This window comes from Labrus bergylta, chromosome 17, assembly GCF_963930695.1.
Source record: "Labrus bergylta chromosome 17, fLabBer1.1, whole genome shotgun sequence".
Lineage (NCBI taxonomy): Eukaryota > Metazoa > Chordata > Actinopteri > Labriformes > Labridae > Labrus > Labrus bergylta.
In genome coordinates this window covers 12790724-12809069 of record NC_089211.1, presented here as the reverse complement: position 1 = coordinate 12809069, position 18346 = coordinate 12790724, and the positions used below count along the sequence as shown (strand labels likewise).

The 18346-nt window shown below is 38.6% G+C and overlaps 1 protein-coding gene across 4 annotated transcripts in view; it reads right to left on the bottom strand.

Annotated features, from left to right (window-relative positions):
* Positions 1-18346, bottom strand: part of strbp (spermatid perinuclear RNA binding protein) — an 80183-nt gene that overhangs the window by 41678 nt on the left and 20159 nt on the right. For all 4 annotated transcript variants that reach the window (XM_029278087.2, XM_065965318.1, XM_029278086.2 and 1 more), the window contains one exon: positions 11973-12090. The gene's annotated coding sequence lies outside the window, so the exon portion shown is untranslated. The remainder of the gene's footprint in view (positions 1-11972; positions 12091-18346) is intronic.

The window sequence follows — 18346 nt, the reverse complement described above, 5'->3', positions numbered from 1 at the left end:
GGAGGGCTCTAATTAAATCCATTTTCGAATTCAGTTCCATTAAGTGCACGTAGCTGTGATTCTCAATGAGTCACATTCTTACATGTTTTAAGACCTTTGTCAGTTCTTTACACATGCATTCAGAATGTTGTATGCGTTTAAAACATTGACAAAGTAACATTTTTTTTGGCTTTGTTGTGTTCTTAATGTTCCCATCACAATTGTGTCAAAGCCCGATGTGATGTATTTTAATTCCTAGTATGATCTACCAACAGTCCAAAAGATAGTTCATCATTTTATGGAATTAAACAAAGTCAAGAAGAAAATTCAATCTTGTTAAGTTGAGAGATGTCAATTTTCACAACTATATCCAGTTAAATACTCAACTTATTGCACTTAAATGAACTAATATGAGGTGTGCACACTAAACTGTGGGGTTAGATTAAAGAATTTGGTATGTCTTGTAAAAGCAGGTTGTAAAGGACCCTTCATGAGGTGTCAGGCTTTAGCATTATGTACTTGCAGCTCTATGCATTAGTTCCAGCTTTTGCCCTGCTACTGTATGTCAACCTCGTCCTTCACACCTGCACAAACACCTCTTTGCTCTCCCGTGAAGCAGACCTAGCATGACAGTAACCTTTGCAAAGAAAGTAGCAGATGTAAATAAAAATGAAAAATGGGATTTTTGCTGGCAGTCAAATCTGTGTGTTATTCTGAAGTTATTTTGAAGCTTGATGGTTGATTTTTCCCACACAACTATTCAAGGTAAGGTATTTCAGGTCTCATGAATGCTTCCACTTGCTAGCTCCAATGCTATTTCTGACCCATCAAACGCATACACTCATCTGAAAATCTATTCGAGTGTGAGTAGCCACTGTGTTATATTAGCACAAATGTGTGGCCGGCTCCTGGGTTATCGGTGCCATAATGTTTGCATCTGGGAAAACATCTGCAAAAGTGTGGTAATGACCTGGGTAAACAAACGCACAATCTTGTCACACATACAGTATAATGAAACCCAGAGCACCAGGTGGTACATAATAAACAGAAGGGATGCAGAATCACGCTCTTGTACACCTCTCTCTAACCACCTCTGTTGTGGTGAAGCACGCGTTGTGTAAACAGGTGATTGCTGACTGTTTGCCCAGATAGATCTCTGCTGGAGGGAGACAGCGGGACAGACAGACGTTTATGGATGGGAAAAACAAGTGGTCAGAATGATAGACTACTGGAAAAGAAGTGGTGGGGAGAAACAGAGGAAGAACAAAACATCCGTGCAGAGGAGATGGCAGAGGACAATTTGATGGAAAAAGATTCTTAACAAATGATAATGGGGTTCTTTCCCATCCCCCACCCAATGTCTTCTATACAGTGCAACATCTAATTTCCTCATCAGTCCATTTCCTCTTTTTGTATTGATTCTTCTGCTTCCAACAGAGCAGTTTGAACACTGTGTGTGGTAAAGCAGACTCTGAGATTGCAAGCAGACTGTCGAAACAGAAGAAGCAATAATTTAAATGTAATCTTTGCCTGATATTACTTGGTTGAGAATATATTTGTATTGCATAGGAGGAGTCACTGTGGACAAAGAAACATGGCTGACAGATAACATCACAGTCTGTAAGTACATCTGTACTGTTTGCACACAGAGAGCAGCCAAGACTACCTGTCAGCTAAAGTGTTAGTGACCGTTTAACTCTATTAAGGCATAATGTAACAAGTATTCAAACCACTATTTATATGCCAACTACACTGATTTCCTAAGAGACATGGGAGACTATGAGACACACATTCTGAAAATGAGGGACACTTTGACCCTCCCTTTCTATTGCTCTTTGGTGTCAATGTGAAAAATATCTATCAAGTTTTCAAGATGCAAGGTGGCCTGATGGTACCTCTCTGGAGGCTGAAATCAGCATGCTGATGTGGTCAGAAGAAGAGCCTGCATTTCACACAGTTAGTAAGACCTGCTTGCTGTAAGGTTGCTTTTCTGTAGTTCCATGTAAATCTTTAAGGCTCATATAACAGAGAAAACTGCTAATGACTCATCTAGAGAACAATGGGACGTAGGTGTGTGTGTGTGTGTGTATTTTAATTGTGTCTTGTTTTATTTTTTGGATCCTGATGATGAGAAACGCTCTCTCATTTTGCTTGCACTACTGTTGTATGTACAACTAAAGGACAATAAAGCTTTGAATTGAATTAAATTGAATTGAACTATAGTGGCTGAAAAATGGTCGGAATGCCCAGTCAGAAGCAATGACAGGGCCCCGACCAAACACTATGATTTGCATACAATGGAGGGGCTTGGGAGATGACAAGACCTTCTACTGATGCTCCTTCCCACAAGTGCAAAGTGTATGTAGTGAAGAGACCATTTAAGTCAAAGGAAACAAACCTCTGAGACAAATCTCAGAGAGCTGAGGTATTAAAAACGTTTGATAAACTTTGAGGTGCTTTTTTTTCTTGGAAAGTGCTTTAGCACTCACGTTAGACAACCATATGTATCGTATACAACAATGAAAAGAACTTGTATAAGTTCCTAAATAGAGCAGTTGATCCTCGATGTTTCATTGAAAAACAAAGAAAAAGTTTGTAAAAATGTCCCATTTATAAGATTTGAGAAGTCTGTATCTTTGGTAATGCATCTAAATAAGTGAAATTGTAATGCTAACCTACAAGACAAAGACACATTTTCCTGCCCAGAGATTCGAAAGATTTGATCTGCAGAGATACAAAGCTCACAGAAGACAGCCGATATACAATAACAAAAACACATGTACACAAAGGTATAAGAATCACGCTCTTCTTGAAAAAAAAAACCGCATACATCAGGATGACACATTATGAAGGTATTTTTTCTGCATTATGTCTCATTAATGCAGCACTATGCAGCAGGGCTTGACACAAGCTGAAAGAACATTAGACCAAAGGACACCAGTCACATGGTATGTACGGCACTTTTTTTTTTTTATCTTTGCCGTTTCTTATTTTTAGCGTCTTTACGTTGCGTCTTTTACCTGATTTTTTGGCAGATTTGAGCATTTTGTCTGTTTTGTTTTCTCTGTCCAATTTCCACAACCCTGCTGATGTTGAGCATTTGGCACAGAGAGTTATTCATAGTTTAAACAACAGGCAGCACTACTGCAGATTGCATCATTCTACTGTTTGGCTTATTAAAATATTACACATTCATTTAAAATAATGGATCTTGATTCAAGTCCTCAGTACAAGAAGGAGCCCTGCTGGTTTTCATTCAAGCCGTTCAATTAGGAACAGTTTCACAGCGCGTGGGCTGTAGTGAATGCAAATTAAACACTGCCATACATAAACAATACATTTTGTCTGATATTCTGTACATTTACATTGTTTCTTTTAGTGGCCCAGACTTTGAAACATTAATGAAGCGCACATCCTGAATGTAAATGTCAAACATATTTTGATAGATGTGCATCATACAGTGAATAAGTAATTCTTTACAGTATCATCATGGACACACATACAAATTATATAGGTCTACTGACTGCAGGGGCAGCAGTGCCTCAGTGGTTGTCTTTAAACCAGAAGATTGGAGATTGGATCCCTAGATCCTGCAGTCCATATGTCGAAGTGACCCCAAAATGCTACCACTTCTATAAAGTGTAAATGGTACATGTAGTGTAAAAGCTGTTTGACTATTCAGAAGACTAGAAAAACCCTATACAAGTTCAAGTCCATGACCATTTACTATGATTTCCCCACTGATCTGGGGTCTTATTTATAAAACAATGCATATAACCCATACTAAAAATGTATGTAGAGAATAAATCATTCAGATTCATAAAACCTTAGGAACACATGTGCACGTAATCATCCTATTATAAATCAAGATCCACCTGAAAATGTGTGCACATGGTTCAGCCTCATATTGCATCCTTTACAAGTCCACATTCAACCATATATGGTAAACGCAAAGCACATCATGAATAAAAATACATACAAATGAGCAGGCAGGTGTCACAGCAGGGAATGATTTTAACAACCAGTGGTAAGACAAAGAAAATATATTTTCTTAAACAGAGATAGGGGTGTTCATAAATGTATCATCATCTTACATCTTTTTCATACTGAAAGGCAAATATGGCTCACTCACTGTGTGAATGCTTATAAATGAAACTGTTTGAATGATTATGATCATATGGATCTGCCAGTGAAGTTTGACCAAAAATACCTTCACCACTTCACTGTATGTGATGTCAATTCTTCCTGTCTCCAAAATGTGCTGGGAATGGGTCAGAGTTTGCTTACTGGTGCGCACATTTTTGTGTTCACAAACTTTGCATGGGTAGTGCCATCACTGGTCCTGTTTTGTGCGTAGCCCAGGTTTATAAATGAGACCCCTGGTCTGTTTCAATTGATCTGAGATCTCTTTTGTTGTACTGGTTCAGTCTTTTAGCTTGAAAGCAATCACTCGTTCCTTTATTATATTTTACATCATTTTGTTTGGTTAGTCATCCTAAATAGCGTTTCTTTTCTATAATGGGATATTGATATTAGTATTTTGTCTTTTATAAAAAAATCACAAAAAAAATCACAAAAAAAATGTGTAATGTAAAAAATGTTCCCATACCATTCAAAATGATACTGCTGCCAAAATTATATCTATTTGATTTGCTGCACCACTAACAATTACATTCAGAAGTGAGATTATCATGTTTTTTTTCCTTCATTCAAAGAAAGGCCGGTGATGACTAAGCACTGCTATTACCTTTTAAGAGGTCTTTGTGGCTTTGAGAGCCTGCAATTGAGGCTCTTATCCATGGAGTCCTTTATGGACTAGATTGTTTGTCTTTTATGGACAACAATCAGACACTATAGAAATATCCTTTCGTAGCCCTGATGCAGTTGCCTTTGGAAAATCATCTAGAGAAATGACCATACCTTGATTTATTGATTAAAATGGTATTTGATCCATCAGCAGAACAAGGTGAGGTCAAGTGTTGATAAACACAGGTATTGATCTGAAAACACTGATGAGCACCCTCTAGTAACTACCTTCATTTTTTTGTTCTTGTAGACATATAGTACTTCATCTTCATCCGGTAACAAAACAAACCTAAATAGATGGGAATACAAAACTATATATTTGATGTTAGTAGTTTATCTTCATTTGGGTCCAGTTGCAGGCCACGAGAGGTCGGGGCCCAGTGTATTGATGATATGGCAGAAAGTGGAGAAAATGCTGACATTGCTTCTGTGAGGGAGATAGATAGCATTGACAGGGGGAGTGTAACTTCCCCTCAGTCGATTATTAAAATGGAGAAAGACTGTGTGTGTGTGTGTGTGTGTGTGTGTGTGTATGTGTGTGCAGTTCCTGCTGACGGCGGGTCAGAATGGAGAGACTCAGGGTCACAGATTAACAAAGATGGATGAATATGCACATATATCTCTCCACCTATCCATCCATCTATCCATGTACCCACCTACTTTTATTGATAAAGTGCAAAATATAAAAAAAAGTAATCTCAGGACACTTTACAAATAGGCATGTCAAGATTGTGCTTAGTTATATTACTTTAAAAAAAGATCCAACAATAAACTACCAGCAAGCATCTGGAAAAGGGATTCATCCGGCCTAATTGTAACATGTAGTGCAGTATCATCTGCATAACAATTATACAATGATATTAAATTGAGAAAATAATAAGGTGAAAAGAAAAGGCACAAGCACTAAACCATGTGGAACTCCATAACTAACTCCGGCAGGCATAGAGGATTTACCATTATGTACAAACTGAGATCAATCAATGTATTTGTCTATTGTTTTTATCTATCCATATATCTCCCTTACATTTACCTAAAAAATAAAATGAAATTCCCACTCGCACTTGAGTACTGTCCTGTGTAAATGTGAGCAATACAGACTATCATCAAGCCAGAACTGAAACATGCTGCAAGAGTGTGTGTGTTTGTGTATTTGTGAATGAGTGTGTTTGTGAATGTATTTGTGTGTGTATGTGAGCACTGGTAGGCTCCTGCTGTGCTGATTTTAACAGAAACAGATGGTCCTGCCAGGACTCTACCTCCGCTCCAAAGTTCATAAGTCTGTGAGAAGACTTGTCTTACTGTGCCGGGATTGTGCGCGCGCGTGTGTGTGTGTGTGTGTGTGTGTCCGTGTGTGTCTGTCCTGCTGTTTTCTTCCACCATAACTCCACCACATCCAACACACTTTCTGGTCCTGAGCCTGCTTTACATACTACCTACACAACCGCAGACACAGTGACCCTGATTGTTGCAGCGTAAGTGATATCATCCCAGTGGTCTTTGGCCTACTTGTGTGTTCCATTGACAGTTAGCAGCTTAATCCTGCATGAAAGGCTCTTCATTGCTAAGCTCATGTTTGCCAACACACAAAGCTGTCATACTCCGTCCTTTTGTGTGTTCGTCCAAGCTGGTTTATGCATATGTAAAGGGCTGTAAATTACCATTCATATAAAGGCCAGTTGTCAAATGCTTTGCTGGATAATATTATTTGAAAAAAGAAAAACAATCAAATATATTATGAATCAAGGTTACATAAAGGTATGAAATTCATGCTGGCACAGTTAACTAAATTCTAGTCCACTAGATGAGTGTTTGACTCAAATGTTAAGTGCATGGGGACAACTAGGGTTATCCAGATGTGGACTAATTCCCTAATGGGCTTCCACTGCACACACAAGCAGGCGAGCAGGCAAATACAAACTCAACACACACACAATCTCGTACTGAGAATTATACCAGTGGTGTGTCAATTCTCCATATCTCTCACTATACCCTTTCAATAATAAAAGCAGTCGTGTGATGCGTGGTGGCAGATGAGCGGATTAGTGAGAAGCTAAATCACAATGAAGGATCAAGTATTATTAATAAAAAATAATTCATAGGATGGTGTCTGAGTGAGCTTATCCCCTATTTCAGGCATTAATACAATAGTACAACCAAAGAGACTTGGGAGTTTCATTCTCTCTTTTCTTGTGTAGCGGCGTTTTCCTATTTTTCGTTTCTTTTTTTTAAGCTATGGCCCGCTTCTCTGATGTGTGTTCCACCAGTGCAGGAAATGGCTTGAATGCAGATTACTTCGGCTGCAGATCAAATAAATATATGTCTTTGCCAACTGCCAATTTCAGGCAAAATAAAGAAGAGGAAAAGTTCATTTTCAACCGACTAGATAAGAAAACCCATCTAGGGCAGTAAAGCATGCTTTTTGAGTCACAGATAGACAAACATGTTTGTGTACTCATTCTGTCTTATGTTAGCATTCATAAAATATGTGCTACATTAGGCAGATTTATTTTCTCCCCAACCCCCCTCTAACTTCTTCTTCTGCAGTGCTGTAGCAGGAGCCTATCAGTGACTCCATTCATACCAGGTCTATTTGGGCAGTGTGCTCGATATGGACGTTTCATTACACACTTCCTTCCTGACCGTCTGTCTGTCTCTCTGTCTGACTCAGGGGAGAAGACTGAGCGAGAAGTAGAGAAAAAGGAACTAGACGGGAGAGAGAGGAGAGGAAGGGTGGGATTTATTTGAGGATGTTACAGTAGGAGAGAAGGCGAAAAAAATGTAATGGAGCCGAGAAACAAGGGGATAATAGGAGGAAGGGTTAGAATGAGGGAGATAGAAGAGATTTTTAGTACATGACCACGGAGGATGTATCAGAAAGAGTGAGAAATAATGCAAAGGGTTGAATGACAGAGAATGAATGATTTAGAGAAATATAATGGAGCTATAAGGTCGGACGGTCAAGGAAAAAGAGAGAGAAAAGAGGAGGAGAAACAATAAAACAGAGAAGAAAATAACTGCACAGGAAGAATAGCACAATATGGATGAAAGGAGAAAGGTGGGGACAGGAAGGAAGGAAAGGAAGGAAAGGAAGGAAATGGGGACACGGGAGGATTAAAGAACAAGGGAGGGTGTGAAGGTTAAAGAATCAGCAAAGAAAGAAAGAGAGGAAGAGAAGTCAAGAGAAAAGAGGGGAGACTGAAAGTTTAAAAAAAATCCTTTTTACATGAAGCAAACCATAACTTATGAAACACTGTACCATTAAGTAAGACTAGTATATGTTTTTATAATTATAAGTACTAACTAACTGACAGAATTACATTCCTTGCCTTTTAAAAAATTCCAGTTGGCTTATTATAATTACCTGCCTCAGATAACCTTTATTAAAAAAATGTTAAACTAAAGGTTGCCGCTTGATTGAAACCAATAATTAATATTAACAGATTAAAAGAAAATTCCTACAATTTGGAACCTGAAAGACTAATATTTCAATAAACTGATTAAATTGAAGGAAATATACATTTGGATTGTAATCAGGTGAAACACACAAAGATGGTGGTCACACACTCTGCAATGCACCAAAACAAGCGATTTTCCAGACCAAACTTAATTTAAAACAACCCAACTGAATTTGTTCTGCCTTACTGCATTGTCATTTGTTCTATTCCCTCTTTGGTTAACAGTCTGCTTCTCTGTTTAGTGTCCGACTGTTTGAGCTTTAACAATCGTGGTCACTAACAGCCAAGGGAATTAGAAGAGTATAAAGAATGAAATTCATCCTTAATTCTGTCCTCAGGTTTAGTATTTCCCAGCAATTAGGTCATGCAGTTCTACACCATCATTAATCTCTTAATTGGACTCAAACCAAAACAACATTATGACTCACAAACAGCATCTCCTCTGCTGTCAAGTCGTGCTTGTGTGCGCGCGTGTGTGTGCGAGAGGAAAGCATTAGATTGCAACAAGGCCAGAGACAAAGAAGGAGAAGAGAGTGAGAAAGAGATTCAGCCTCAACTTTTCCCCTTGGGATTGGTCGCCATGACTACGAAAGCATTTTCAGCTGAACGTGGGACAAACAGGAGGACGAGAGAGAGGGAGATACAGAGAGAGAGAGAGAGAACATGGCAAAACTGAAATACTTAAGCACGTGTGTCAAATCAGATCTTAAGACGGAATTAAAGATAAAATAGCACTTTAAAAAAAAAAAGATTTAATTAGATATGAAACACCATCTAAACTAAAAAAATATCAAGATGCAATAAAAAACACATCTCTATATATAGCTCAGCAGCAAGGTAACCACAAGACACTCGATCTCCAACAGAAAAAACATGCAACGGGGCAGGCAAAAAAGCTGTGACCCAATACGCACACTATGAACTCCAATGGAAAACAGAGACCAGGGAGAACAAACAGCATCAAGAGACTATAACATCTCATCTTACTACCACAGACAATCAGACTGCATCTATATTTCAGAAGCTACGGAAAACTGCATGCGACAATAGGCCGTCATGATCCAAGATTAGTGGAGGGCACATTTAATGAGGAGGAGAGGCACAAAGGGGATCGGATTTCAACACTGGCAGGCAAACTACAGTATCCCCTGAGGGTAATTTGTCCGAAATCGGTGACAAAACTTTAAGAGTAATTTAGCTTTCAAACTAAACTGCGTTTTCTTCAATGCCCCATCATTTTACCAAGAGAATAAAAGGGGAATTGAACCTTAAGTACGACACATGGACGTCTTCTGAATGGATAGAAAAGCTTTTAAATAACAACTGATTTGGGGACCATGACTTTGAGATACTTGCTTGCATCACCTGTTATTGTTGAAATGGAGAAAAATCTCAATAGAGAGAGACAACTGTCTCAATTTTCTTCTGCAATAGGTTTGTCAATATTTGCATAAAAATGCAGCCAATATCACGGGAGATGAATTATTTATTGGGACTTGTAAGGGCTAGTTCTGCTTGACAGAGTAGCCATGAACCTACAAAATGTGTGTGTGTGTGTGTGTGGGGGGGGGGGGGGGTGAATGAGTGTCAGTGAGAAAGTGTGTGAAAGAGAGAGAGAGAGAGAGCGAGAGAGTGATGTGCTCTGCTGCGCTCATCGGCAATGTCACTGCTTTCTCAAGGACACTGCGGCTAAGGGGCAAGAAAGAGAGAAAAGAAAGAGGGAAGGAAAGACACACATGAGGAAAGAAATTGAATGAGGTAGAAATAAAAAAAGACACAGAGTGATAGAAGGGAAAGTTAGAAAGAGAAAGAAGGAGAGACAGCAGAAATAAAGTGAGAGTGGTGGAGGCAGCGGTGGATGAGTAAAGTGTGAAAAAAAAGAGAGGGAGATGGGAAAAAAGGGAAGGCTGTGCATTTGTGTGAAAAAGTACTTAATGTTGGAAAAACACAAGAAGACACACAGGTTGCAGCATTTCTTCTTTTTGGCGAAAGACCTAAATCATTTGGCTTCAGTATGGAGTGATATAGAACAAATAAATCTAGCAAATCTTGCTAATGCTTGATAAATAACATTAATGATTAATATAATATCAAAGTTACAGTCGATCCATGTCGCTATGGATTTTTCTGAGAGTCTATGACTCATAGATAAATCCTGTCTGAATCCCTTTTAAGAACTAAACATACTCTGACCCAACGTAAACAGGCTGTCCTCAGGAGAGTAAGTGAGCAGCATCAGACATACTGTAGTGTAAACTACACACATTGAAGCTTTCCCAGCCTGGGTTCAGTCTCACCAGCAATCCACTAAAACCTCTACAGCAATCAATTATTTACACATAAACACACACACAGACCCCAAAAACTCCCCACTGAGAAGATAGTGGAGAAGGCCGCTGGGTGAATTGCATTAAGGCTACTTTACATACATAAGTAGGCCGTTTATAGCACAGCGGTGAGGGAACTTAGCAACCGCTCGGACCACAAACTTTGACCAACAGTGATCAAAATATGAGTGTTTGCTTAAAGCATCATCCGTGTGCATTCAAACTGAAGTCAAGACCACAAGATGCCAGCTGGTTTTTTGTTTATGCAGATAGAATACACATTAGAGGGTGACAGGAATAGCTAGAATGACGACTAATATCAGTGAACTCTATACAGGTGTTTGGATCATTTTCTTCCCCCTTCCTTTTACTGATTCTGATACCTAGACATGAGTCTGAGCAGATACTGCACAATACCCACTCACAATACCAATGAAGCAGCTGTTAACTAGTATCCTGCATGGATGTTAGATTTCTGCTCTCATAGGTGTATGGCCTAAATCCTAACACCAAAAATAAACGGAGTAACAAGCTAAGCTAATGACAGCGGTTGCTCTGCTCCTAGCCCCCCCCTTTGTATTTTTGTGTATTCACCAAAAAGTGATTGTAAAAAAACCCACATTTTAACATACAACTTCTTTGTTTGTGTTTTACTGGTCTTAGCTGTCTTAACCTTCAGTAAATAAACTTAGCTTTAAAGCAAACAATTGAAAAACCTTGGAAGCTAACATTTTGCGAGCTCTGACTAGGGTTTCATCTTCCAATCTACTGTATGCTATTCTCACAACATGTATAACCTGAAATCAGTTATATATTTGCAACTGTAAAAAATAACTGCTGGTGGCCTTCATACATTATGCTATTCGTGTGGTTTTTTTTTGAGGGGTTAAAAAACACATGTATTTTTTGATGGTGAACTGGAAGTTAACCAATATAGCATTTAAGGCATTATTAGAGACATTTTCAATACAGATGGACAAACTCAACTATCTTGCATTCCTTCTCAGGAGACATTTATTTGTAAGACTTTGCTTCAATCTGTCTCTCTAAACAATAGCCAAATGCAGTGTGACGGTCAACAGACTTCCTAACACCAGTGTTTTCTCTTGGTCACACTAATTGAACTGGACACCAACTGGACTCATTGCATGAACTTCAGGTTGATAACAGAAGACACAACTTCAACAAACACACATACAAGCACACACAGTCACACTCAGTCGGCTGCTCAGCAGGGGTGTGAATCAACCTCTCTGCCACAGGGCTTGTCTTGTTTTCTGGCTGATTGAGCGTCTGTGTAAACAATGAGCCACCGATCCTGCAGCCACACTGAGCTCAATACTGAGCTCAACACAGATATATAGAGAGAGAGAAATAATGGATTCAGTTTTTTTCTTTCACTCACCTCCCTCTTTCCTCCTATATATATGTATCTGCCCTCTTCTTCTTCTTCAGCCTCTATCAGCTGCTGTGCGTGTGTGTGATTGTGTGGTCACGGCGTCAGAGCAGGCAGGGTTCAGCACCTGAGGAGACAAAAGTTCAAGGGTAAGCTGACATCAGTACAACAGCACATAAGGATCATGTTCAGCTTGACTTAAGTCACACACGGACCAGCTGACATCAGACTGGCAGTAAAAAACATGAGGTGCAAAATAAAGATACGATTGTGTACTTGAAAGTCTGGCAAGCATCTGTTTTTTTTTCCATTGTGGAATTTCATAACAAAAACAACAAGTTCACAAGTGCACAAACATGCATACCAATGCTTTTATATTAAAACGTCCATTAGGGCACTTTGCCAAGTGCATCTTTTATCTCTGTGATATAAGAGTAATTATCGGCGTAGGACAGAGCCACTTATGCCCACAGTATACCCTCATCGTTACAAGTATATTACATTCTCCTCTCCTCTTTGCAAACATCTCCAGAGAGGGCAGTGAAGGGATGGTGACTACAGAGAAATAGGACAAAAGATGAAAATGGTGGGAAAGAAAGTCTGAGTAAAAAAGGATGAAGAAAACCAACAATCAAAGACCAGAAAATTGCTACCCTGCTGAAGAAGTGGGCCTTCCTTTTTAATTTGCACATGTTGGGCTACATCGATTTATACTTGCATGAATCACAGCATTAGTATCCATGCAAACAGCAAACAGGGAGAGAGGCATACGACAACTGGTTTGCAGATTTTCAGAGAACGTTTTGGTTAATACCTCTAAGAAATGTTTGACTGAGTAAAGCTGCATCCAATAGACTGATTGATCCTTAAACTCCCAGCATGACGCAGGAAAAAGGTAAGTTGTTTAAAACCATTGGGAGGAGTTATTTTTCACTAAGTACAAAACAGAAAATAATACCAATGCCTCTATATGACCTTTAAAAACAAACAAAGGCCATCAGCAATAAGTATGATAATTTCTTTGCAGTTATTTTTCATGCCTGAAGCCGCTGATGAGGGGTAGATGTCAGATGAAGTGATTAACTGAATGCTACAGAGATAGCCTTTGCTCACACTTCCCATGCCAGCAGAAAGCAGAATTGGTTTATTTGTTTAAAAAAAAGCCTAATTAAAAATGTTCAGGACAAAATCAGCAAAGAGATAAAGGGTAGAATTAAGACGTTGATGCTACAAGGACTGTAATAACTACAAATACACACTGTTCTGAATGCATAAAAATACATTTTTAATGTTTTTGCTGAATCTAGTTTTTTTCATTGACCATCTTCCCAAAATAAGATTTAAAAAATATTGCAATAACGTGTTCCCTACATGATCATAATCCATTGAAGAGTTACCTCAGTATCACAGGTATTTCATCACCAGATGCTTGCCCATACACAGCCATTGTGATAGTGCATAAAATACAACGCTCTCAGATAATATATGATTAAATGTCCCTCCCATTGTAGCAGTCTGACAGAGATGATCCTGAAAAACTGGAAACAACAGACAGATGCTGATTCACCCTCCTACAATTATGAGCCATGGTCACACAGCCAAGCAAATCAAAGCAGAACAAGCTGAAGTATTTGCTTTGTGTTGTTTGGAGAAGTCACACCTTGTATAATACAGCATAACCGAGGTGGGTGTTGGCACATGTAATGGATTTAATGCCATAGTCCTGCAAGATAAACTAGTTCCCAACCCTGTGTCTGACACGCACACACATGCAAGCACACACATCTGACTTGAATTACAATGCTTATGATGGTACACAATGCAAAAACAAACACACACTGTATTTCTCTAAAACCTAAAAAATAATTTTTGTTTTAACTCTTTGCAAACTTTGTTTTTGTCTGAGTTATGTTTTGACTGTCACTGACACATTCCATTTCATGTCCTTTTGTGTCATTGTGTATGCTTTCTTTTGTAACACCTTGTTTAGTTGGACAGCTACCAAACAAGACGTGACAGGATGCGAGTGAGCGTGAAAAAATTGAACTTGGTGAGAGTGTTGATGTTCGTCTCAGTTTTGGTGAAAAACAGCAGGCAGTATTTGAAAGCTTAAATGTCAAACAAGGATGAATTATTCAGCATTTTGTGTCCTGAGAGAGCCATACAGAGAGCTAAAACCAGTGCTGTGTAAAAAAAAAAAAAAAAAAGGGATCCTTAAAAAGCTATGCAGCAAGTGATAGAGTCACACAAACAATACAATAGTATAAGCAAATTAATAATAAATGAAAATCAAGTTATTAAGCTAGAGATGAACATTAACAATGGTATTCAATGCTAATTTCTTGTATCTAAATAAGACTGGTAAATGATTCCCACAGCTCTCACAGGTGCGCCAAAACAATTTAAAGTTCGAGTACATAACCATGATTTTTAGTCACAGTTTCCTACTTTCTTCCAGAGGCGTTAATGGAGACACACAGTCAGATAATTGCCTCTATAACTTACACATGTTCTCAATAGAGTGCTCATGAGGAAGGACAAATAAACCTTCCATCACCTTATTTAACACATCTCATTTGTAAACAATTACTGATAGTGAGAAATCAGAAGCTTGGCGTCAAACTGAGAAGCATCGGTGCACTGGAGCATAAACAAAGGCATCATTTCATCCTACAGTGGGTGGTATTGGAACGTGGATCAGCTTGTAAAACAAAACCTGGAAGATGTCATTATTTTTAAACAGTGATACTGGTGATAAAACCCACATTTGTTAACATGTGAAAATTCACACCTACAAACTCACAAAAGCAATGTGCATACACAGATGTTTAACACACCCCATGACTCTCCCAACGGGAAGATGAAAAAATAGCAGACTATGATTAAAGCTAAAGCATTTAGTTACCGATTTCCACTTAACAAAACAACAACCATAAAACTGATAGATAATTAAAGCAAAACAGTTGAAAGGACTGGACCTTTTCTGATCTTAACTTCTTAAGAAAAATGTGTGTGTGTTGAAAAATGAAGCCAAGTGCAAAATCCTGCAGTTCGTCGAGTGTCCGCTTGAGGCTTGCTCCAGCAGCCCCGGAATTCATATACACACCACATCCAAAAAAAAGCCAGTTTTTACAGCAGAAATTAACATGTTGACAGCCTGGTACAAAAAAACGAAACATGTCTAATTAGTTATTGTCATCATGTCACAGCACACACTGTACGGGGAGTGAATTTTTTAAATAAAAGGATCCTTTTTGGTTTTATTAAATATACTTGTTATCCATAGCTGGGCGCGTAGCTGACCTGATTGACAAATGGGCCTGGTGTAGTAGTTTGTCTGGAGTCTTTAAACCCGCCTCAGCTCCAGGTCTTAGTCTGCCGGTGAGCCTCCGGAGCCCCCAGCCCTAACAGATGGGTGACGTCATTCGCCCATTCATATTTACAGTCTATGATTTTAACCACAAACCATCTCCAGAAGTTGCTGTAACATCACTGAAACTATCATCTATAGAACAAGTACACAAAGCTTACTTGTACTCATCCTATTATCCTCTTTCTGGCTGATTTAGCTTGTTAGGACTTTTTCTGGTCATTAAAATAACAAATGCAGCAAATGTTCGACTTCTCTTCTCTTGTGCTACACCTTTTTGTTGTTTCAGTAACATAATCACAAGTAAGGATGTTCTACTGATACCCCGGGTTGGTTGTCTAGGTGTTATCTGCTGTTATCTACAATAATACAATAATTTGAGACTTTTGATTTTACTCTGTGTAGTCGCTATCATTGCATTATGTTTGGTATAACATCGGGAAGCCAGGAGCTCAGGTGAAAGTGCTTATTTTAAAATCTCTTCATACAATCATAAAATTAATTAAAACACTTATTTGTTCAGTGAAAACAAAGTCATTGAGACTTTGTTTTCATCTTTGAGGTGATGTTGGATTGACATGTCATGGGAAACACATCAGCTGATCTCCCTGTGAAACACGAGTGTGCTTTCAGTAAAGCACAATGGACCATTTCACTCAATTTTAAATTGCTTGGCTATTGAATAATTAAAAAAAAAAAAATTACAACTAAAAGCCTTTTTCATAGGTCAAACACTCTAATAGTAATTATGATATGAGAGAGTATCTCATACTCCATTCTCTGTTTAAAATATTACGTGTAATCCTAATCCAGATTATCTCCATTATGAATAATTTTCATTACAGCGATGCTCCTGCACACTAAGTCTACATTTTTTTTATCCCACGGTGCACACAGTGAACACTTTGAAAAGTCTCTGATTTAAAACATTCAGTGTACAAACATAAATGCTGTGCACTGAATACTGAAGGAAGCACTTTCCATAAGGGTACAAAGCTCTTAACCCACAAATGCACACCTTTGCACTCCCAGAAAAAACATACAAGCAATGCACGCACGCACGCACGCACGCAAAGTGAATGGAGAAAGCCTTGAAAGTGGTTCTTTGTTACTGTATTTCTTATGAGGCAGGTGGCCCATAGATCTCCCTGGTTTAGCTTTATCTTGGAGATTCCAATCGGAAACAACCAGAGAGTGAAGGCTGGGGTCGGCTGCTGCTGAACTGGTGGTGGTTGCCAGGTGGAGACACTATGTATACATGGCAGAGAGAGATTGAGAGGTGACTTGAAGACAGAAACAGAGCACTTTGAAGTCCATTTTAGCAACCCTGACAGGAGTCGCAGCGAGAGGTATCAGGGAGTTTCCAGGTTCAGCCTGTTGTTCCCAATTTCTGCGGCCCAGGCAGCTTTGTTCTGCCACCTTCCACTCCTCAACGAAGGCAATTTAAGCTAACACAGATTTCAGTGTAGTTTACTGCCAACAGCATTTCTCTTTTCCCAGGAGCAAGTGTTCAGCGACACCAAATAGCCTTCTCTTGTAAAAGGAATGATTTAATGACTTGTTACACTGAAGCACAAATTTGATTTTTTTGAGAATGGGCTACTTATCTATTATACTACACTTAAAAATGAATAAGCCTAAAATGATTTACCTGTACTTGATCCTAGGAAAATACAGAATTTCTATGAATACAAAAAAAGAAAGAAAAATACTTCTTGTACACTGACAAGCATCTTAATGATGATAGAGTAAAATAAGATTCAGTTTATCAACACACAAAGTCTGCACAGTATAAACTCATAAAGCAAGCCCCATTCATTGGTTGTGATGTGACATCTACAAAGGCACCTCTGTTTCAAACATCACTAAAGACCCTCTCTATGTGATCCATACAGCTGCAGCTATTGCTGCTGGTTAGTGGGCACACTTGTGTTTAAAGACGGAGGGTCACTAAAGTCACGCAAACTTGCCCCAATTCGGTTCTCAACACGGGCTGAAATGTTTACCACTACCCCATTCTGCAGCATAAGCATAACAGCTAGCTCTATATAGATAGATAGATAGATAGATAGATAGATAGATAGATAGATAGATAGACACACACACACACACACACACATATATACACACACATGCAAATACACACAGACACATACTGGTCTGGTTGTATCCTATAGGAAGTGCTAAGTGCCTCTAACACTAATGCAGTGTAGGTGGAATGGCACAGACATCTTGTATGGACCTGCAAATAAAAGGTGACACTCCAAGGAAAGAACAGCTTCTAAAGATATTTTTATGTGTACAATTTCATAAATGTGCATCACATGTAATGTCTTTCCTTGCTGACAGCCAACTGTGAGGAAGGTTGGTGTGATACATGTTAAATGGTAAATGGACTGTATGTCTGTACTTATGGAGGACTATACTACCAATCCACTAAAAGTGTTTTTTGCTACATATAAGCCATTCACATTATTTAGACACCATTTTGAAAACTAATTTAGACACACACACTCACTCAAATGTCTGGAACATTTTGGGATTCAGTTTCTCTTCAACCACAAAGATAAAATGATTTTTCTTTTGTCATAAAAAACATTTGAAGAATTGAGATTAATTGAATAATAACACCCACATTTTTCTTTGTGGGCTTAATGCATCATTGTAGGATTAATGAATGAAAAATATTTCTTCACTAAAAGACTCCTTCATTTCAAACGCAGTCTTGTTCAATGCCTATAATAGAGAAAACCAATGCATAGGGTGACAAGCAAGAGGTTTCATCACATCATTTTTCTGAAGGAGCAAAATGCAACACCGTTAACAATACTCTCAATGTTGTCTGCAGCACATGCAGCACAGCTGGGAAGACAGAACAAAGTTTTTTGTCAAAGAAAACATAATTTTAACTACCGTTGTACCTTCATGTAGCTTCATGATCATGCAAAATCCATTCATTAAGGTCTTTTTTCTATTGAAGTTACTCTCTGTACTGGCTGCCACATCAATAAAT